At 40.5% G+C, this 24,802-nt stretch overlaps 1 protein-coding gene across 1 annotated transcript in view; it reads right to left on the bottom strand.

Annotated features, from left to right (window-relative positions):
- LOC126259721 (protein tramtrack, alpha isoform-like) overlaps positions 1-24,298 on the bottom strand; it is a 332,764-nt gene extending 308,466 nt beyond the window's left edge. Inside the window, exon 1 of the mRNA XM_049956700.1 lies at positions 24,103-24,298. The gene's annotated coding sequence lies outside the window, so the exon portion shown is untranslated. The remainder of the gene's footprint in view (positions 1-24,102) is intronic.
- Between the last annotated feature and the right edge of the window lie 504 nt (positions 24,299-24,802).

The following is a 24,802-nucleotide window of genomic DNA, read 5'->3' as shown; positions in this document are numbered from 1 at the left end:
TATTGTCTTAACCACTTATTGTCCAAGTTTCACTTGCATACAAGACTACACTCCTGACAAATACCTTCACAAAAATCTCCCCAACAAATTGATAAATTCTTCTCTTTCAGAAATGCTTTCCTTGCTATTGCCAGTCGGCATTTTATATCCTTTCTACTTCGGCCATCATCAGTTACTTTGCTACCAAAAGAAAGAAAACTTATCTCCTACTTTTAGTGTCCCATTTTCTAACCCCCTGATTTCCCAATTTCTTCTGCGGTGCATGATTTAATTTCACTACATTCAATTACCTTTGTTGATGTTCATCTTATAATCTCTTTTCAAGACAATACCCATTCTGCTCAACTGCTCTTCCAAGTACTTCACCATCTCTGTCAGAATTACAATGTCATTAGCAAGCCTTAAAGTTTTCTATTTCTGCTCAGTGAGCTTTTAATTCCCTTTCCAAACTTCTCCTTCACAGTTCGCTCACCACACAGATTGAATAATATTTGTGATACAATGCAACTATCTCATTCCCTTCTAAACTACAGCTTCCCTGCATATCCTACAACTCTTACAGCTGCAGTGTGGTTTCTGTAAAAGTTGTAAATAATCTTTCACTCCCTAACTTTTATCCTTGCTAAGAGCAAAATTTCAAACAATGTTGTCAATTTCTCTAAATTCACAAATGCTTAAACACAACTTGCCTTTCTCCAACCTGTCTTAAACAAGTTGTCTACTGTAGTACTGCCATGTGTGTTCCTACCTTTCTCCAGAATCTAAACTCGTCCTCCTCAAGATCAGCTTCTACCAATCCTTTTCATTCTTTTGTAAATAATTAATGTCAATATTGTGCAAACATGACTGATTAAACTAGTGGCTTAGTAGTATTCACACCTGTCAGTACGTGCCTTCTTTGGAAGAAGAATTATTACTTTCTTCTTTAAGTTTGACGGTGTTTCACTTATCTTATATATCTCGCACACCAGGTGGAATAATTTTGTAATGGCTGGCTGTCCTAAAGCTCTCACTAGTTCTGAGAAAATCTTATCTATTCCATCGGCCTTGTTTCGTCTTAGGTCTTTCAGTGCCCTGTCAAATTTATATATAATTAACACAAAAAAATGTACCAGGAATAGTTTATCCAATTTTATGCTGATTACAATGACCTACTGGACAAGTTGAAGCAAGAAATGCTAGGTTCTTCAGATTTTGATAAATTACACATACTAATATTTTGTCAATAATTATGATTAATGTATGTGGCTTCTGAATTTTTTGGTTTAAATGATAATTGGTTAAAAAAGCCTAATGAGCTTAACTAGAAGGTACATATCTTACAATGCCTGTCAAAAAGATAGGAAAAGTCCTTTCTGATTACATGAAAGTAGCAGTTTAGCTTTCTCTAAGGACAAACAAATTTAGCCAGGATAAAAATGTATTAAGTGGACTGTTATGTGTAAAAACCACAAAACTTTTCTTTAAAGTTACACTTTATGTATTAATGAATATAAATTAGATACTATAACAATATTTTTAGTTTCCCCATACAAACTGCACCTGTTAACATTATGGTTTGCAACATTTGACAGTAGTATTTTTAAGCACAGTTCTTTAATCTTATAATGAGGATCTGCACAATACATGACAAATTTCCAAGTACAAGACGATTTGTCTGAGATACGGGGCCAAACTGGAGACTAGCGCCATATTAGCAGCACTGGTTGCAGACAGTCAACACAGCTGACGTCAGAAGCCGCCAGATGCAGCACCCCAGCCATGGGTCTCGGGTTTGCCATCAGACATCACTGCCATCTCCCACTAGGCTGGCCACTAGCCTGCCTCGCTCTGGTCATCTGAACTGGGACACTGTTACATCATCTGGACACTGCAATAGCTGTCCGTTTGGAATTGCTGGTAGCCAAGGAGGCTCACTAACGGGCTGCCTCTTCAAGAAGCACTTACAGCAGTGTATCCACATCAGAACATCTGTCTGCAAGGTTCAACAGTCGTCATCTGCTTTCTGCAGCAGGTTGCACTACATCTGTTCGTGGTTAATAATAAAGAACTTTCACAAAATTTGACTGCCTTCATCATCTATGCCTCCATCCACCTCCAGCAGAGAACTATTCACCTCATCCAATACATACTCTCTTATGCCATTACTTCATATCAGAAGATAATCTGTTAAAGGTTTAAGTGGTTGAGCAATGGAGGGCTACAATTGTGGTTCAACAACAGCAAATATAAGTCGTAAAACATACTTTGTCTTAGCCACTCATAGGGTCTTCATAAACTTTGGTTTATTGTCTTCCTATCATCCAATTCCCATTACATCAGTGATAGACTCAGTTATGGTACCTGGGAGGAGCTGGGGGATGAACTGATAACACCGACTGTGTGCACATAATGTAATTTACTTGAGCACACCGCTCTCATCTGTATCCCCCTTCCTACAACATGGAATGACACAGCTGGTTACTGGACTAAAGAAAGAGAGTTGAATGAACCCAGTGCAAAACAGGACCTAATGACTCCATGTCTGTGTCTCTTAGAAGTGAAACAGTGAACATAGTGTAAATATAGAAAGGAAAGAATGTCACTAAACAGTACAGGTTATTCACAAGTGGCTACTTTGAACTGGGGTAGGAGACTGCAAAATGTAACCAGTTGTAGAACTGTTAGTCCTTCTGTTACAGTCAGTTTCTCAAGCAGCAATCCAGTGGTTCAAATTACTCCTAGAAGGGAAGAAATGTAATGGTATGGACCCAGATAGGAGCCCAGGGCAGTATTCACGGTGAGAGAGAATTCTTGTGGAATATTTTCTAACATTCCCGCTGCCACAGTATTTCACCGCACCAACAGTTTTGTCAATAGCGACCCAGTTCTCTGGGCAACAAGTACCCTCCAGGAAATTTTGACAGTACTGAAGTACGCAGCTCCACTTGGCTCCTGCATTAACATGCCCGCTTTAGTCCCATACTGATGATAGGCACTGAAAATCTCGTTAATTTCATTTTGTTACATTTCACAGCAAAAGCAAAAACGGTTTCTTAAAACAATTATATAAAATAACAGATGTATAACTATAGGCGTGAACATTAATAAAACCAATAACCTCCAGGGATGGACTCCTGACTGGAAATAACAGAAAAAAGTCCTATGAATATATGTCTGGAAATGGATGGTGCACATGCTATGACAACAAATTTTCCCAGAACGCATTACAGAGCTGCATCCCATCCACATTCCAACAGACATTCAAAAGTGGTCTCTGTCAAGGCGTTGTGGAATAATAACTAGGCCACACATTGATGCTGAACTGATGCTGATGAGACACTTCAACCATTCCCCGAGGATTGGCTGGAGCCTACATATGAAGATTATGCAGAGTAATGATGCCAGTTCTGGTAAAGGTTGCTTCAGCAGTAAAGAGCACTGATAACAGAAATCCCATAATTGTAATGGTCTGGCACAAAATCCATCGACAAAATCCTTCCCATAGAGGGAAACCCACTGCTGATAATCCTGGCACTCAGTGCAGATGATAGGGATAGTAGCAGTGGTCACACAGGATACGCATAATCTTACTTTGGCTTACACCACGTTGGCAGGCCACTTGCCTGGAGCTTGTACTACAATTCATCCCAACATCCTGTAGAATCTGGTCCTCCAAATCTATTGTGCACACAGTCCACCACCTCGCAGCACATTTGTCTGTCTGAAAGGACCCATGATAACACAAATGTTCCAAAAGGACTTAAACTGTTGTGTGATTCAGCTGGTGCCTGTGAGGGTACTTGTTTTCATATAGCGGAGTTGCCCCTCTACAGTTTCCAACTGCTTGACCTTACACCAACACCATCTCAACTTGTTTCCGATGTGAATACCGGGCCATTCCGCTGCTTACAGTACACTGCATCCATCACACAGCCATCTACCATGGCAATGATGCATTTCCAGTACATGTTCACAGGACCTTTTTTCCTCCATTTCCAGTCAGGAATTCATCCCTGTTGTTTGTCAGTTTTATCAATGTTCACCCTATATAATAGAATCATGGTTATTGGCTGATTAAAAAATCCACGTACTTTCAAATCTCCCTTTCATAATGGAGTTACTGGTTAGTGGAATTACAAGATTTTCACAGAAAGATGGAGTTACAAGGTTTTCAGTGCGCCTCATCAATATATACTTCCAGGCCAGCTTTGCAGGTCACTGGCATGGCTGGGCTACATATTGATGCTCACCGTTTGTCAGTCTCTGCCGCGAGGTCACCGTCGCTCTTCTAACACAGCAATCTGTGATGACACCAAGCTGAGTACCAACAACCACCACCTGCCAGTCTATTCATCAGGTCACCTTCATTCTTCCGCCATCTCCACGAGACCCCACACTGGTGGTCCTGTTGCCACCTCAAGGTCCTAGGTATGAACTGATGTCCTCCCAGTTACATGCCATTGAGAACCAACGTCGTCATGTGCAGAGTGCCAGCCATTGGTTCCAGGTTCATCATCCAGACATCAAACCAAGGCTGGTCTTGGGCCTGCCTCACTATGGCCACCTGAGTCGGCACGCTGTCACACTATCTTGACTTCACAATAACTAGCTACTTGGACTGCAATGACAGCCAAAGCTTCTTGCTACTGGGCTGCCTCACCAGGAAGTGCTTACAGTGGCATGTCCGCACCACCGCACCTGGGTGCAGGATTCAACATCTGTTGTATGTAGTCTCCATACCACAGGCACTGTGTCTGTTTATGGTTAACAACAAAGAACTCTGACAATTCATTCCACAGGCCTTGTCTGTTAATGGTTAACAATAAAGAACTCTGACAATTCACCATCTACGCCTCCAACCACTTCCAGCAGAGAAGCACTCATCCACTCCATTCTCACAGACACTATTACACAACAGAAGATGGCTGACTCGCAAGTTAACCTAGAGACAGGGGTAAGGCCAGACAATGTACTGGCCAACAATATACCTGAAGCATCTGCTGAACATGGAGACAATAGGATGAACTATTATTTCCCCCACTCAAAAATTTAAAACAATGTAACAAAAATATTCTTTCAAACACCAACTTTATTCGCAATGTCAAACTGCAACAAAAGTCTTCTCTAGCAGTTCTTGTTTGTAAATTAGCTAATCATTTGGTTCAAATAAGAATGTAACTAAATGAACACATACCCAGCATCTGAAGTTGCAAGTGTTGTAGGTACTAAGAACATGTCATTTTCCTAAGAAATTAAATTAATGCCAGCAGTAAAGATGGTCAACCACTAGAAGATACACAGCCTGCCAAGGAAAACAGAAACCTGCAGGAAACATCATGAGGAAAGAGACTACATATTACTGTTAAGCATGCATATGGGTCACTGTTTTCCCAGACAATCTGAAAAATTTCATATCAGAATGATACTTCCTTAACTTGTATACACAGTGACAGGAAATAACTTGCGATGTAAAATACACTCCTGGAAATTGAAATAAGAACACCGTGAATTCATTGTCCCAGGAAGGGGAAACTTTATTGACACATTCCTGGGGTCAGATACATCACATGATCACACTGACAGAACCACAGGCACATAGACACAGGCAACAGAGCATGCACAATGTCGGCACTAGTACAGTGTATATCCGCCTTTCGCAGCAATGCAGGCTGCTATTCTCCCATGGAGATGATCGTAGAGATGCTGGATGTAGTCCTGTGGAACGGCTTGCCATGCCATTTCCACCTGGCGCCTCAGTTGGACCAGCGTTCGTGCTGGACGTGCAGACCGCGTGAGACGACGCTTCATCCAGTCCCAAACATGCTCAATGGGGGACAGATCCGGAGATCTTGCTGGCCAGGGTAGTTGACTTACACCTTCTAGAGCACATTGGGTGGCACGGGATACATGCGGACGTGCATTGTCCTGTTGGAACAGCAAGTTCCCTTGCCAGTCTAGGAATGGTAGAACGATGGGTTCGATGACGGTTTGGATGTACCGTGCACTATTCAGTGTCCCCTCGACGATCACCAGTGGTGTACGGCCAGTGTAGGAGATCGCTCCCCACACCATGATGCCGGGTGTTGGCCCTGTGTGCCTCGGTCGTATGCAGTCCTGATTGTGGCGCTCACCTGCACAGCGCCAAACACGCATACGACCATCATTGGCACCAAGGCAGAAGCGACTCTCATCGCTGAAGACGACACGTCTCCATTCGTCCCTCCATTCACGCCTGTCGCGACACCACTGGAGGCGGGCTGCACGATGTTGGGGCGTGAGCGGAAGATGGCCTAACGGTGTGCGGGACCGTAGCCCAGCTTCATGGAGACGGTTGCGAATGGTCCTCGCCGATACCCCAGGAGCAACAGTGTCCCTAATTTGCTGGGAAGTGGCGGTGCGGTCCCCTACGGCACTGCGTAGGATCCTACGGTCTTGGCGTGCATCCGTGCGTCGCTGCGGTCCGGTCCCAGGTCGACGGGCACGTGCACCTTCCGCCGACCACTGGCGACAACATCGATGTACTGTGGAGACCTCACGCCCCACGTGTTGAGCAATTCGGCGGTACGTCTACCCGGCCTCCCGCATGCCCACTATACGCCCTCGCTCAAAGTCCGTCAACTGCACATACGGTTCACGTCCACGCTGTCGCGGCATGCTACCAGTGTTAAAGACTGCGATGGAGCTCCGTATGCCACGGCAAACTGGCTGACACTGACGGCGGCAGTGCACAAATGCTGCGCAGCTAGCGCCATTCGACGGCCAACACCGCGGTTCCTGGTGTTTCCGCTGTGCCGTGCGTGTGATCATTGCTTGTACAGTCCTCTCGCAGAGTCCGGAGCAAGTATGGTGGGTCTGACACACCGGTGTCAATGTGTTCTTTTTTCCATTTCCAGGAGTGTATATTGCTTAGAAATGGAGCATCTAATAGTGTGTGACAAGTGATGTACATTGAGTACTCTACCCTTCCATAAAAGTGATGAAAATGTTGCGCATTTGAGGGGGAAATTTGGTTTTATGCACTCAAGACTCTTACAACGAAGTCTACTTAAACAATGTTCATTATTATAATATTATAAAAAAGTTAGTAACAATAATTGTAGTAATGGAAGTAAATAGATCCTGTCCAAGATCTGTCCAAGGCAGTTCTGAACAACAGCACTGACACTAAAAACAACAACACCAATAATACTGCGTGTGTTTGTGTGTGTGTGTGTAAATATATACGAGGGCAGTTCAATAAGTAATGCAACACATTTTTTTTCTCGGCCAATTTTGGTTGAAAAAACCGGAAATTTCTTGTGGAATATTTTCTAACATTCCCGCTTCGTCTCGTATAGTTTCATTGACTTCCGACAGGTGGCAGCGCTGTACGGAGCTGTTAAAATGGCGTCTGTAACGGATGTGCGTTGCAAACAACGGGCAGTGATCGAGTTTCTTTTGGCGGAAAACCAGGGCATCTCAGATATTCATAGGCGCTTGCAGAATGTCTACGGTGATCTGGCAGTGGACAAAAGCACGGTGAGTCGTTGGGCAAAGCATGTGTCATCATCGCCGCAAGATCAAGCAAGACTGTCTGATCTCCCGCGTGCGGGCCGGCCGTGCACAGCTGTGACTCCTGCAATGGCGGAGCGTGCGAACACACTCGTTCGAGATGATCGACGGATCACCATCAAACAACTCAGAGCTCAACTTGACATCTCTGTTGGTAGTGCTGTCACAATTGTTCACCAGTTGGGATATTCAAAGGTTTGTTCCCGCTGGGTCCCTCGTTGTCTAACCGAACACCATAAAGAGCAAAGGAGAACCATCTGTGCGGAATTGCTTGCTCGTCATGTGGCTGAGGGTGACAATTTCTTGTCAAAGATTGTTACAGGCAATGAAACATGGGTTCATCACTTCGAACCTGAAACAAAACGGCAATCAATGGAGTGGCGCCACACCCACTCCCCTACCAAGAATAAGTTTAAAGCCATACCCTCAGCCGGTAAAGTCATGGTTACAGTCTTCTGGGACGCTGAAGGGGTTATTCTGTTTGATGTCCTTCCCCATGGTCAAACGATCAACTCTGAAGTGTATTGTGCTACTCTTCAGAAATTGAAGAAACGACTTCAGCGTGTTCGTAGACACAAAAATTAGAACTAACTTCTCCTTCTTCATGACAACGCAAGACCTCACACAAGTCTTCGCACCCGAGAGGAGCTCACAAAACTTCAGTGGACTGCTCTTCCTCATGCACCCTACAGCCCCGATCTCGCACCGTCAGATTTCCATATGTTTGGCCCAATGAAGGACGCAATCCGTGGGACGCAATACGCGGATGATGAAGAAGTTATTGATGCAGTACGACGGCTCCGACATCGACCAGTGGAATGGTACCGTGCAGGCATACAGGCCCTCATTTCAAGGTGGCGTAAGGCCGTAGCATTGAATGGAGATTACGTTGAAAAATAGTGTTGTGTAGCTAAAAGATTGGGGAATAACCTGGTGTATTTCAATGCTGAATAAAACATCCCCTGTTTCAGAAAAAAAATGTGTTGCATTACTTATTGAACTGCCCTCGTACATAACAGCTAATACAAATGTATTTATGACAGTGCAGGAGTGTGATGATACAACATAGCCAATTCTACGGGAGAATGGTTCAGATACAGAACTTTAGCTAGGGGGCTTCATAAAAACAGAAAGTGCCGATTTACTTAGTTGTAATGGGTTAAGGGATGTGTACAGAAACGAATCCAAGCTTTGTTGTTGTTGTTTCAAGAAACAGAACATGACATGTGCCCCATTCAAGCTTGTGACAGGATTCAATTCTTCGATAAAGCAATGTAGACTCACCACTTCACTGTTCAGACACTGGGTAACCCCACTATAGTGAGGGAGACCCTTCCAAAATGAGGCACATCTTACAGCAAATGACACAGAGAATGCACCTGTGTGAAGGAGTGTGAGAGAAAATATTTTTCTCTGGTGGGAAGAAGTATTTTTGCTGTGTTGTTCAGTGTTATGGGTGTGTATAAATATGTAGGATTTTATGCTCTGATCACATTGATCAGATGGTACAAGGGAAATACCTGCACTTCTACACACATAGGCAATGTAGCTATGCATAAGATGGTGAAATGTGATCAAAATGACGACTTTAGAAAAATAGTGATTACAAATTCCTGTACAACCGCTTTGTTACGAACTCCAGTGTAAAAAAAAAGTGGATATTTAAGCTGAAAAGCTGATGATCTCCTTCATATGATAAGGAAAATTGGTGAATCTATTTAACCCCCCCCCCCCCCAATGAACAATGGACCTTGCCACTGGTGGGGAGGCTCACGCGCCTCAGCGATACAGATAGCCGTACCGTAGGTGCAACCACAACGGACGGGTATCTGTTGAGGGGCCAGACAAACATGTGGTTCCTGAAGAGGGGCAGCAACCTTTTCAGTAGTTGCAGGGGCAACAGTCTGGACGATTGACTGATCTGGCCTTGTAACACTAACCAAAACGGCCTTGCAGTGCTGGTACTGCGAATGGCTGAAAGCAAGGGGAAACTACAGCCGTAATTTTTTCCCGAGGGCATGCAGCTTTACTGTATGGTTAAATGATGATGGTGTCCTCTTGGGTAAAATATTCCGGAGGTAAAATAGTCCCCCATTCGGATCTCCGGGCGGGGACTACCCAAGAGGACATTGTTATCAGGAGAAAGAAAACTGGCATTTTACGGATCGGAGCGTGGAATGTCAGATCCCTTAATTGGGCAAGTAGGTTAGAAAATTTAAAAAGGGAAATGGATAGGTTAAAGTTAGATATAGTGGGAATTAGTGAAGTTCAGTGGCAGGAGGAACAAGACTTCTGGACAGGTGACTATAGGGTTATAAACACAAAATCAAATAGGGATAATGCAGGAATAGGTTTAATAATGAATAGGAAAATAGGAATGCGGTAAGCTACTACAAACAGCATAGTGAACGCATTGTTGTGGCCAAGATAGATACGAAGCCCACGCCTACCACAGTAGTACAAGTTTATATGCCAACTAGCTCTGCAGATGACAAAGAGATTGATGAAAAGTATGATGAGATAAAAGAAATTATTCAGATAGTGAAGGGAGACAAAAATTTAATGTCATGGGTGACAAACTCGATATTAGGAAAAGGAAGAGAAGAAACATAGTAGGTGAATATGGAATGGGATTAAGGAATGAAAGTGGAAGCCGCCTGGTAGAATTTTGCACAGAGCATAACTTAATCATAGCTAACACTTGGTTCAAGAACCGCAAAAGAAGGTTGTATACATGAAAGAAGCCTGGAGATACTAAAAGGTATCAGATAGATTATATAATGGTAAGACCGAGATTCACAAACCAGGTTTTAAAATGTAAGACATTTCCAGGGGCAGATGTGGACTGACCACAATCTATTGGTTATGAACTGTAGATTAAAACTGAAGAAACTGCAAAAAGGTGGGAATTTAAGGAGATGGGACCTGGATAAACTGAAAGAACCAGAGGTTAAAGAGAGCTTCAGGGAGAGCATTAGGGAATGATTGACAACAATGGGGGAAAGAAATACAGTAGAAGAAGAATGGGTAGCTTTGAGGAATGAAATAGTGAAGGTAGCAGAGGATCAAGTAGGTAAAAAAGACTAGGGCTAATAGAAATCCTTGGGTACCAGAAGAGATATTGAATTTAATTGATGAAAGGAGAAAATATAAAAATGCAGTAAATGTAGCAGGCAAAAAGGAATACAAACGTCTCAAAAATGAGATTGACAGGAAGCGAAAAATGGCTAAGCAGGGATGGCTAGAGGACAAATATAAGGATGCAGAGGTGCATATCACTAGGGGTAAGGACACTGCCTACAGGAAAATTAAAGAGACCTTTGGAGAAAAGAGAAGCACTTGCATGAATATCAAGAGCGCAGATGGAAACGCAGTTCTGAGCAAAGAAGGGAAAGTAGAAAAGTGGAAGGAGTATATAGGAGGTCTACACAAGGCCGATGTTCTTGAGGACAATACTATAGAAATGGAAGAGGATGTAGATGAAGATGAAATAGATATGGTACTGCGTGAAGAGTTTGACTGAGCACTGATAGATCTAAGTCGAAACAAGGCCCCAGGACTAGACAACATTCCATTAGAACTAATGACAGCCTTGGGAGAGCCAGGCCTCACAAAACTCTAACATCTAGTGAGCAAGATGTATGAGACAGGCGAAATACCCTCAGACTTCAAGAAGAATATAATAATTCCAATCCCAAAGAAAGCAGGTGTTGACAGATGTGAAAATTACCGAACTATCAGTTTAATAAGCCACGGCTGCAAAATACTAACAAAAATTCTTTACAGACGAATGTTAAAACTGGTAGAAGCCAAACTCAGGGAAGATCAGTTTGGATTCCGTAGAAATGTTGGAACACGTGAGGCAATACTGACCCCACGACTTATCTTAGAAAATAGATTAAGGAAAGGCAAACCTACATTTCTAGCATGTGTAGACTCAGAGAAAGCTGTTGACTACACTGACTGGAATACTCTCAAATTCTGGAGGTGGCAGGGGTAAAATACAGGGAGCGAAAGGCTATTCACAATTTGTACAGAAACCAGATAGCAGTTATAAGAGTCGAGGGGCATTAAAGGGAAGCAGTGGTTGGGAAGGGAGTGAGACAGGGTTGTAGCCAATCCCCAATGTTATTCAATCTGTATATTGAGCAAGCAGTAAAGGAAACAAAGGAAAAATTTGGAGTAGATATTAAAATCCATGGAGAAGAAATAAAAACTTTGAGGTTCGCCGATGACATTGTATTTCTGTCAGAGACAGCAAAGGACCTGGAAGAGCAGCTGAACAGAGTGGACAGTGTCTTGAAAGGAGGATATAAGATGAACATCAACAAAAGCAAAACGAGGATAATGGAACGTAGTCTAATTAAATCGGGTGATGCTGCGGGAATTAGATTAGGAAATGAGACACTGAAAGTAGTAAAGTAGTTTTGCTATTTGGGGAGCAAAATAACTGATGATGGTCGAAGTAGAGAGGATATAAAATGTAGACTGGCAATGGCAAGGAAAGCTTTTCTGAAGAAGAGAAATTTGTTAACATCGAGTATAGATTTAAGTTTCAGGGAGTTGTTTCTGAAAGTATTTGTATGGAGTGTAACCATGTATGGATGTGAAACGTGGACGATAAATAGTTTAGACAAGAGGAGAATAGAAGCTTTCGAAATGTGGTGCTACAGAAGAATGCTGAAGATTAGATGGGTAGATCACGTAACTAATGAGGAGGTATTGAACTGAATTGGGGAGAAGAGGAATTAAGGCACAACTTGACTAGAAGAAGGGATCGTTGGTAGGGCATATTCTGAGACATCAAGGGATCACCAATTTAGTATTGGAGGGAAGCGTGGAGGGTAAAAATCGTAGAGGGAGACCTAGAGATGAATACACTAAACAGATTCAGAAGGATGTAGGTTGCAGTAGGTACTGGGAAATGATGAAGCTTGCACAGGACAGAGTAGCATGGACAGCTGCATCAAACCAATCTCTGGACTGAAGACCACCACAATAACAACAACAAATAAAAACAAATTTATGCAGGATCCTGACTAGTTAGGATTGTCAACCCTTCAGGCCTCAATGCATTACTGGTGTCTTTAATTTCCATTTCTAAATGTTACCAGAATATTAATAAATCAGTAACTTATTGATACTGTCTGGTTGGTTCAGTTTCTCTCTAAATTTGAAACGGTACCTTGTACCGTAACTAGTCATTTCCACTCTCAAATCAAGTGAGGGAAAACTGCATGTACACCTCTGTAACAGCCCTAATTTATCTTATCTCTTCTCCGTAGTCCTCATGTGAAATGTATGTTGGTGGCAGTAGAATTATTCTGCAGTTAGCTGCAAATGTGCTTCTCTAAATTTTCGGGTCGACAGAAGCGTCCGATCCCACGCGTCGTGTGTGACTTCATGATGGCGCGGAGTTTGGTTTGAGTGTGGCTGTCTCTAGTTCTGTTTTATCTTATTTTATTTACTTTTCTGATCAGTTCGTTCTATCTCGTGAGATTTTTTTTTTAATTTAAAAACACTTATTACTTATTTTAATTATCTGTTTCCTCCAATTTCTGTTTTAGTTTATTATATTTATCTTTCTGATCTGTTCGTTCTATCCCGTGAGATTTTTTTTTAAAAAAAGAGAAAAAACACTAATCAGCTACTGAAGCATCTTTATCTTCTATGGGTTGCAGGGGTTACGACCCCTGGGGAGGTGGGTGGGTATTCATGCATGGCTGTCTTCACTTACACGCAAGGCGTCTAAATTTGTTTATATTTAGTTTGCCCCCCACCCAAAACACCCCATTTCCCGCGCTTGTCCCGTTAGTGTCATTAGGCTTCTTGTGGACAGTGTGTGTGTTTGTTTTTGTTTCCGCCATATTTGTGACGTCATGGGTCAAAGCAGACGGGTGGGATCGGACGCTTCCGTATTTCCAAATTCTCTCAATAACATTTTGTGAAAACAATGTGGTCTTTACTTGAGCAATTCCCATTTACTTATTTATCTTTATTCATCTAAGGATCATCTCACGATGATACAGGGCTTGTCAAGGTAATACAATGCAATCAATAGGCCAAAAAATAACATACAGTATACTTAACATGCTTTACGAGGATAGGACAGGTGGTCGACCATGGTCTTGACTAGCGAACCATCCTGTCATCTGCCTAGTGATCCAGGTAAATCGTGGAAAATCCAAATCAGGATGGCTGAACACAGCAGCTTTAGCCTCCTGAATATGAGATCAGTGTCCTAACAGCTACCTTGCCTCATTTGCTTACTCTACTGTATAATATTCCTTCATTTACATACAAAGTGTTTCAGGTAACTTGCAATATAAAACATAGTTTCCTTCTTCACTGCCCATAAACTGAAGGCACCCACTGATGACTACTGGACTGTTTCTGGTTGCTTGCAATGTAAAACATAGTTCCAATATTCACTGCTACTCACATTAAGACATCAACTGATGACTCCTAGATTGAGAAGAAGTTACTGTGCCCCTTGCCTCAATTTCGGCCTCCATACTCAACTATGTGCTATCGTCCTAAGTCATCAGTTAGTACTGTCAAGCATCATACATCTTCAAACATGATCCTCGTGAAAGTAGTAAACCATAATCGTGTACTGAAATGTGACAAGGCGATGTAGTTAACTACTTTCTTACTATCCACTACTCTCCTCTAAGTAATCTTTAATCGGGTAATAACGCATTACTTGTAAAGAATGTTTTAGCTGCTTTTTTAAACAAATGTTTCAGTTATCTTTTTGGCTCCCTTTGGGAATTTAGTATACAATTTTATCCCCCGATACAAACTGCTGTTTTTAGATTTTTGTTTTTCCTGAATAAATGTAATTCCAAACTGACTGTTGTTCCACAATTATTATATTATATTAATATATTATATTAATATAAATAATTATTTTAATTATAATAATATAATTAATAAATTATCTATAATTAGATTATTTAACTATTAAATATTTAAGTTAACTTAATATAAATTTAATTTTATATTAATAACATATTACATTAATATTTTCCCTGGTGTGCAACACAGATTGGTATAAGTACTAATTTAGTGCAGTAAGGATGACCAATTTTTTAAATAGCTCTTTACAATGAGCCCAACTACTACTTCCAGTTAGTAATCTTATGGCCCTTTTATGTAGTTTAAAAACCGTGTCCTTATTTTGTCCCTTCTATCCCCAGAAAAGAATCCCCTAACTAATAATTGAGCATGTAGGTGTAGTAAGTTGCTACAACACATTGACTGTTACAAACTAATGCTAAAAACCTATGATCAATGTATGCTGATGACATTCATTTTGTCAATACCTTTGTATGTTCACTTCATGTTAGATGACAATGTTCATCCATAAAAACTTCATGTTTGCTACACAAGTATACATTTACCACCTATGGTTTACAAAAAGAGTTGCTTCCTCTCTTTGTGCTGAAGTGCATACTGTTCATTTTCTTTTATGTTCAATGTTATTTTATTACATACTATCCATTTGTAAACATCCTTGTGGGTTCAATTTCCTTTCTCTTATAGGAGCTCTTACATTTTATCAGCGACTATGATGTTTCTGTCAACACAAAAAGAACGTTTCCTCCACGTCTTATGCTGTCTGAAAAGTTATTGGTATATAATAAGAATAGAACTGGACCAAACACTACCCTCAGGAACACCTATGTTAATATATTTCTAGTCCAATAATTGTTGGACTAGAAATTTACCATCAGCAGATGAATGAAGAATCTACACCTTTTGCACCCTGTTCTTCAAGTAACACTGAAATCACTCTTTCACCATTCCTCTTACACCTAGCACTTCTAGTTTACTCAATAGTATTTTATGGTCGGCAGTGTCAAACGCCTTGGACAAGTCTAAGAAAATGTCTGTAACACTTTCATTCCTAACAAAAGGTTCAAGTATCACTTTTGTGAACTTTGCAACTGTCAACATTGTACTGCTTGCACTTCTGAAACCAAACTACCCTTCATTAAAGAGGTTGTGTTTACTCACGTAACTTATCAGTCTTTCTTTCATAATTGTTTCAATTATTTTTGAGAATGAAGACAGCAATAAAACTGGCCTATAGTTCTCAGTGCTTTCCGAATTGCCTAGCCTTAGTAAGGGCACCACTCGCAAATCATTTAGGTACTCTGATAAACATGTGAACTAAAGGATTCATTTATTATATTTCTTAATGGGGTTTGCATGTTATCTACGCACACCTTCAGAACAGAGACAGGAATCTCACCAATGCCAGCGGACTTCTTATTTTTTAATTACTGTACTGTCAAGCTGTGAAAATTATCATCGTATTGCTTTAGTCAGCGTGGTGTACAAAGTATTAGCCCAAAGAAAGAGACTTACACCAATTACAGAAGAAATACTCTGAGACTACCAGAGTGGTTTTCGATGGGGCAGATCAATGACAGACCAGATTTTCATTATAAGGCAAATAATGGAAAAGTGTTATGAATATAATGTGGATGCACAGCAACTTTTTGTAGATTTTAAATCAGCCTATGATAGTGTTAAAAGGAAAAAGCTATATGACATCTTAATTTAGATGGAATTCCCAAGTAAACTTAGCAGACTGGTACAAATGACCCTCACCAGCACATAATGCCAGGTAAAAGTAGAAGGAAAACTTTATAAAGAATTTGAAGTCAACCAAGGGTTAAGACAGGATGCTACTCTTCAACATAGTATTGGAGAGAGTGATGCGAAGGGTGGAGATTGATAACCGAAGTGGCACTCTGTTTAACCATATACACCAAAATCTAGCTTATGCCGATGATACATGTATGCTGTCTAGAAGTTTGAAAGAAATGGAAGAAGAATTTGGCAGACTGGAAAAGGATGCAGAACAGTTGGGACTTAGAGCAAACAACACAAAAACATTGTATCTCTTTGCTTCCAGGAAAAATACTGTTGTTAAAGAGAAGTATATTTACTTTAACAGAGGCAATTATGAGAGATGAGAGACGTTCCAATACCTGAAGTGCTGGTTACGGAGGATAGCAGAATAAGAGAAGAAATAAAATCTAGGATTGCTGCAGGAAACAGAGCTTACTGGGCCCAGATCGAGATCCTTCAGTAACGTAGTCTGAGCAGAAAATCGAAGGTGACTGTCTATCGAACAGTCATAAGACTGGTGGTAATGTATGGCTCAGAAACATGGACAGTGACTGTAGCAGAAGACGAGCTCTTGAGAAGATGGCAGATGAAAATATTAAGAAAGATTTTTTGAGCCATTATGAGGCAAGACAATGGAGGATAAGAAGAAACAAGGAATTGGGAGAACTGTATAGAAATCCTGACTTGGTGGCTGAAATTAAGTGTAACAGATTATTACTAATTTTACCCTCAACACTGTGTTAATATTTATGTTTCTACATATTATTATGCTATTATGCATTTGACCTCATGAAGCCTCTCCACAACAGTAGCATGCTGTTCAAAGCCATCAGTAACAAATCCGGCAGCCTGCCTCTGAATTACTCAGGTGTCTTCCTTTAATCTGACATGGTGAAGTCCCAAACATGCAAGTAGTACTCAAGAATGGATCACATTTGTGCTACATAAGCAGTCTCCTCCATAATGAGATATAATTTCCTATCATTCCCAAAAGAAACAAAAGTCGACCATACACTTTCCCTTTTAGCATCCTTAGGTGCTCATTCCATTGAAATACACTTTGTAACATTACACCCAGATCTTTAATTGATGTGGATGTGTTAAGCAGCATACAACTAGTACCACAACCAATCATTACAGCATTTCTTCACCAACTCATCTGCAGTAATTTACATTTTTCCTCATTTGGAGCATACTCCTATTCATCACACCAAATAAAAATTCTAACTCATACTGTATTATTCTACAGGCACTCAACGACGACACTGTCATATACTACAGTGTCATCAGCAAACTGTTGCCAATTGTTGTTCACCGTAGTCGTCAGATCCTCTATGTGCATAGAGGGAAATACGGAAGCGTCCGATCCCGCCCGTCTGCTTTGACCCATGACGTCACAAATATGGCGGAAACAAAAACAAACACACACACTTTCCACAAGAAGCCTAATGACACTAACGGGACAAGCGCGGGAAATGGGGTGTTTTGGGTGGGGGGCAAACTAAATATAAACAAATTTAGACGCCTTGCGTGTAAGTGAAGACAGCCATGCATGAATACCCACCCACCTCCCCAGGGGTCGTAACCCCTGCAACCCATAGAAGATAAAGATGCTTCAGTAGCTGTTTAGTGTTTTTTGTCTTTTAAAAAAAAAAATCTCATGGGATAGAACGAACAGATCAGAAAGATAAATATAATAAACTAAAACAGAAATTGGAGGAAACAGATAATTAAAATAAGTAATAAGTGTTTTTAAATTAAAAAAAAAAAAATCTCACGAGGTAGAACGAACATATCAGAAAAGTAAATAAAATAAGATAAAACAGAACTGGAGACAGCCACACTCAAACCAAACTCCGCGCCGTCAAGACGTCACACACGACAACACCCTTACGTCACGGGTCAAAGCCGACGGGTAGGATCGGACGCTTCTGTCGACCCGCATAGAGAACAAGTTCAGTCCTATTTCCTTTGTCTCATCTCCGATGAAATTTTGTTGTCAAGGACAATGTGTTGGTTTCTATTACTGTTTCGTCCTTGAGCCACTAACATATCTGGGAACCTATTCCGTATGTTCAGACCTCCGTTAATAGTCAGCAGTGGAGCACCATGTCAACCGCTTTACAGAAATCTAGAACATTTAACCTGCCTGTTGCTCTTCATCCACAGTTTGCAGGGTACCGTGTGAGAAAAGGGCACACTAGGTCTCACACAACCAATGCTTTCTAGATCCATGCAGATTTGTGGACAGAAACTTTTCTGTACCAAGGAAACTCATTATATTCAAACCCAGAAGATGATCAAGAATTCTGCAGCTATTCAGTTATTCACACACGTCACATCAGGTAAGTTGAAAAAGTTACACAAATCTCCAACAAGACAGCTGCTAATCATGTACAGTTGCTTTCTGCCGTGTTGCTAAAATGGCTTGCCTACATAAGTGATGGTTCGCTAGAAAAGTGCAGACGCCAAGGGGTGGGACTATATCATCATCACGGGTGAAAAACAGAAGACGTCAACATTCAGAGCTCCCTGCTGGTGAAACAGGCCATGATCTTCAAATGTGTGGTGCGAGAAAGCACGGCCACAAGTCGCAGTCCAGTGCACATGCTGGCAGAGAGTTGGCAGCCAGTTTAAGTGTCGCGATTCTGATTGGCCGTCTTTGTGGTGTGACTGGTGGTCTGTGGTCGATGATGCATTAGTACCAATGCTGGTTCCTATGCCTTGCTAAGTTGAAATCCTGTGTCTCTATTAATTAGGCCATCACTTATTAGTATTTCACTGCTTCTTTAATGACTGAGTCCTATTATGTGGAGGCGGATAAAGGATCTTTTTCTCTCTGTAGTTCGTGCTATGTCTTGCATCAAGACAGTGTTCATCAACACCAGACCTTTATTGCTGACCTAGTCTGGTGTGATCTCTACATTCAGCACATCTATCTTTAACAGTGCAACACCTCTGGTTACTGTGTGATTTCCCGTACTGGCACGGGATTTTACATACCCGTGGTCTCTATAGGCCTAGGTTGCCTATAATAGGAGTTAACATCACCCACACTGGTGCTGGAAAGTGAAAGACAAACTTCATTTGATGTTTCTTAAACAGACTGACAATCATAAAGGACACAACAACACAAGGGTAGATAAATTATCCAGATTGATTTCTCCTGAAATGCATTTCAAATCTGATTATCTGAGTGCTCGTTCTACACAAAAATAGCAAAGATTGTTAAGCTCTGCTGACAAGGTCCCTGGATTTGAGACAACTCTAACCCCATGAATGAGAGTACGTAATACACCACTGTGTTGGGATAGGTGATGGCACCTCATAGATATAGGTCAGTGTGAATTGGTTTACGGAACACACTGATCTAAGGAATCAATTCCTTTTCTAAGGACAAAGACATCCAAAATCAGCAGGTCTCCATTTGTCTCCAGTTCCATGGTAAAGCAAATTCTAGGATGGAGGGAGTTAAGGCATTCCAAAAATTCAGGAAGTATTGCTGTCCCACGGGGTCATACTACAAAGGTGTCATCCACATAGCTTCAGAAATTTTTAGGTCTCAAAACTTCCAACTTAGGTGCTTTTTCCTTGATGGTCTTCCATAAAAAGGTTAGTTGCTATGGGATACGAATGACTACCTATAGTAACACCATCAGTTTGCTCAAAATATTGTTCGTCAAATAAAAAGTAAATCAAGGGAGCAAATGTCTGAAAAAAATTTAAGATGTCCTCCTCCACTTAGCTCTTATGGGTTGTAATGAACCCTCACAGGTACTCACGTGAACAAAGATACCACTTCGAAATTCACTAATATGTCAGCATGTTTGAGATGCAATTTCTTTAGATGCTGTATAAAGTCTTCCGAGTTTCAAAAATACTGTTCACATTCTCCTACTAAAGGGGCCAGAAGAGAAGCCAGATGTTTTGCTAAGTAATATATTGGGGCTCCCTATACTTCCTTATGTAACTTAGGCAGGCATAAGGTCGTGATGGAATTGGCACTTGTACTCTTAAGATCTTTTTCACATTTTCAGGAAAAGAGTTGCAATTGAGGACAGCGGATATTTACCATTACAGTACATCCATTGGATTTTTCTGAAGATAACAGTACGTTGAGTCTTGCAGGGCATCCATCTTCTTGCGAAAGTAAGAGGTTGCAGGCAGAACTACTGCAGTGTTTCCCTTGTCAGCACGTAAAATTACTATTTTTCTCTCTTCTCTTAACATAACAACTCTCTTTCTTCAGTGTTTATGTTCTGCTCAGGTGCAAGCATCCTAGTTACGGCCCTGCAAGGGTCTCACCTTATTCCTTCAGTAGCCTCACTGAAAGTTTCAAGACACATTGCTCAGTGACACTGGATGGGCAAAGTCTTCGGAGTGGATGCAAAATTTAGGCCAATTTCCTTCCAACACTTATATTGCGGCATCTATTAGTAGTATATCTGCCAAATTAAGGTTTGTCTACATAGTTTATGTAGGTGCAAAAAGGCAAAAAAGGGCAGCTTGTTTTGTATTATCACGTAATAGGGGAGAGAGTGTGGCAGATATGATACGCGAGTTGGGATGGAAGCCATTAAAGCAAAGACTTTTTCGTCGCGGCGAGATCTATTTACGAAATTTCAGTCACCAACTTTCTCTTCCGAACGCGAAAATATTTCGTTGAGCCAAACCTACATAGGCAGGAATGATCATCAAAATAAAATAAGAGAAATCAGAGCTCGAACAGAAAGTTTTTGGGGTTCGTTTTTCCTACGCGCTGTTCGGGAGTGGAATGGTAGGGAGATAATATGATCATGGTTCGATGAACCCTCTGCCAAGCACTTAAATGTGAATTGCAGAGTAATCATGTAGATGTAGATAGACGTTTGCCACGTAAGATGGAACTCTGAAGTCTGCAATACCAGGCCTGCTGCGGAATCCAGTACAAAAACAATCACGTAGTTCTGTCTACCCATTAAAGATATTTGTCTGTAATTTTGCGGGTCTGTCCTTTTAACCCTTCTTACATCTTATATGCAGGAGCCCTCTGCACTTTTTTACAGTTGCTTTGACTTTGCACTGGGTGAGAGGTTTGCAAGCTAAGTAAGGAGGCCAATGCTGTAGAGTACCCTCTGTAAAACCAAACTGGGATTCCATTCAGATCTGGTGACTTATTGGTTTTTAACTTTTCTTAGTTGCTTCTCATCTGGGACACCTATTGTTACGTCCTCCAAACAAGTATGTGTGTGACAGCCAAATGTTGTTTTGTCCGTAACATCCTTTTGAGTGAATGATTTCTTAAATGTGAAATGAAGAACTCCAGCTTTCCTTTTACTGTCTCCTACTGCAGTACCAGACCGGTCGACAAGTGACTTTGGCTCGCTTAGTGATTTTACATAGGACCAGAACTTTCTTGAGCTATTGGCAAGATCTTTCACTAGTGCACGATGGTGGAAGTGTTGTTTGCATTGTGCATCGATCTTTTTATTGATGCACAAGTTTCTAGTAACTTCTGCCTGTCGACATTTCCATGCTGCTTCTGAGAGTGCAATGACTATTAATAAAATTCCTTGATTCCAAAGTTATAAACACATCAGTGTTTAATCTTATGTTTTTTAATTCAAATGTATTATCGCTTGTTGTATGGGAAAAACTGCTATCAGCAGGTTGCAGGAGTAAAAGTGATTAATTGTTGGAATTTCCTTTTGGATTTGCTGTCTTCAACAATTCTCTTGCCCATTTTCTGGCCATGTACATTCTGGGTATTCAAAATGCAATTACACAAAGTTAATATCTACCCAGCAAGTTTAAAGTCAACTGCAGCGTAATGTGAATCTAAAATTACTCGTTCCACATCATTACAATTTATTGTGCAAATAACCCATGGAGCATGAAACTAACTGACAATGTGATTTGTGACATCATGTGTGTGCAAATAGAAAACGGACACAGGACTGATAATATTTCTTTTTGGAATATAGTTTGTGGTTGTAGACTGATCCCTCGCGCAGCAGGAAGTCTAGCTTAGGCTGGAATGTGACAATATGGTCGCAGTTTGGGGAAGATAAGGAATGTGAATATGAAAGCTCTGATGTACTGAAATAATGATCTGCAGCATATCTAAAAGTTTTGGATAGGCAAAGCAATACTGAATGCTTCAATTTGTACTATGATGTAGTCATTTACCAAACAAAACAGTCCCGAGATGAAATTGTATCTGGATTCTTCTCATAAAGTGACCAATTTAAACACACTTAACTTTTTACCAGGCATAAAGACATATTCTTCTGCACCAGAAACAAAACTAAACAACAAAAAACCTTTTTACTAAATGTATAAAGTAATACAGGCAAGCTAACTTAGGTGTGTATAATTGTTTACTATTCATATAAAATGGAAGGCTAACCTCAAACATTTTACATCAGCAATTTCATGGGACTCTAAGGCTGCCTAAATAGTAAATAATGGGTAATATTGATATTTGTTGTGAATCAGAATGTTAGTCACTCCAGTCATCCTTCAGAATAAGTATTCTTTTCATCAAATACCACTGGCAGAGAACTATGAAACAGGGAAGGTTTCGACCAAATGGCTAAAAAATTATTTGCACATGACCTGCTTATCATGAAGATTCAGAGTTGGTCTACTTTTTAGGTATTCCCCAATCATTATAAAACAAAGCTTTTGGCCACAAAACACCTTGTTTTAACAGACAGCCTGAAAAATAGCATTTATAATTTCATACCTTCACAGGACCTCCCTTTTCATTATCTTAACACACATTAAAAGCTTGGTAGTGGAGGACTCATTCTTATGTCAGAAATTGTATACTACAATGCATGAAGCAAACTGCTAATTCACAACAGCCTAAACCTAGTTTCCGATTAAAGTTTTCTTTGTTTACTAGGCCTACATTACTTTCTCGGATATCACATAACGTAAGTGACTTATTTATTAGGCCTATTTAACCCTGCTCTACATGCAACTGTAAGTATTCTCACTTACATTTAACAAATATTATTTTCATAACGTTCATAACTATGTTACAATTCCAACTGAGTAACTACATGTTCATACCAAGTATCCAATTGTTGCAACTCTGTAAAAATGGTATAAATTTTAATTTTAGCTGATATGTATGCAAGAATAAGATGTGAATCCAAGTTTACTTTAGAACAAAAAAAAAATTAAAAACTAAAGAGTCTCAAACAGGTGTATGCAAATTTTTCTTTACAAAAACTATAGCTGGAAGGTAAATGCAGAATGTGAGTTTTAGATACTAGACAAATCTCAAACTTTTATTTTGTACCCATGTGACATAAATAATGAAAAATGCATGGAAGGCACAACGTAACTATCACCCTATAACTAATATCACAGCGATAGCTACGAGCAGTTGTTCGACAATTTCGTAAAACTTTTCGCTTGATATTTAATGATAAGCAAATCGCTCAAGGCGTCACAAACACTGACTCTCACAGACGCTAATTTCCAATACTGTTAGCTTAACGTCATGGTCATGTACAGTTTTTTTGTACGTGTGTGTGTGTATTTCCTTCTGTGCAGATGTTGCGCCTCTTCGTTCGTAGCTCTACAGAGCATTAACATACGTATGACAACGCTGTTGCAATGTAAGAATGAATTCAAATGAGCTGTTTAATTACCTACAAACCGCTTTTATTACTCTTCTTAAGACCTTTTGGGGTCATGTCGTAATTTGCAACTACAATGATAATTAACTCGCACTAGTGTTAAGATTTAGTTCAGTTGTAAACAAACCGTACACTCGTACACAGCTGTGGAAACATAACATTCCATACCAATTACCACGCAATGAAATATACAAAAACCTCAAAGGTTCGTGAAGAATAACAATCGCGGGGAAATCACAATGGTTCGGCAACTGTCTTTAATATCATCAAAATTAAATGATTACATTACCTCAAAACCCTGGTTTGGATCTTCTGTAAATCTCCTCAAATGACGCCCTCACAATTCCCTATGACGTCATACAGTATATAATAGTCATGTGAAAAAAATACGAGAACAATATATCTTGATGGCAGGGTCTCACTAAAACACGTTCACTGACATTATTCTGTATGACTTCACTGCAACTACTTTGAAGCGCTCTTGATATTACTGAATTTTTTTTAATAAATTGGTAATCGAAAGCAACAAAGATGTTGCTTATATTAGAGCTCCGCATTACCATGAAATGTCATGCACTTTCGTCCTGCTGAGTAGTATTATTAGTTAATTATATGCCATTCGAAATAAGCAAGAGGCCCTGAAATATGCTAAGATTGCAGGCACTACTTGAAGTTCTTAAATTATAGAGCATAAGATGTATACACTGCCGTACGAACATGGAAACATTTGATGGTTACGCGCTATTAGTCATACCATCTACTATCGCAAGTCTCTTCTTTTAAGTGAAGAAAAGAATCTTAACATTTCTCCACACGTGTAGATACACACAAAAAAAGTGTAGAAGTGTATGGAGCGACTTCTATAAAAAAACAGAATTTTCCGTCGTACAGAATGGTTCAGTAAGCTAAGTTTTCAAATAAATTGTAGAATGAAGGCAAGACTCAGCGGAGCAGCGCCTCTGAGGAAGTCCCGCGCAGTCCTGGACGAA

This window comes from Schistocerca nitens, chromosome 5 (assembly GCF_023898315.1).
Source record: "Schistocerca nitens isolate TAMUIC-IGC-003100 chromosome 5, iqSchNite1.1, whole genome shotgun sequence".
NCBI classification, from domain to species: Eukaryota; Metazoa; Arthropoda; class Insecta; order Orthoptera; family Acrididae; genus Schistocerca; species Schistocerca nitens.
This window is presented reverse-complemented; position numbering and strand designations above follow the sequence as displayed.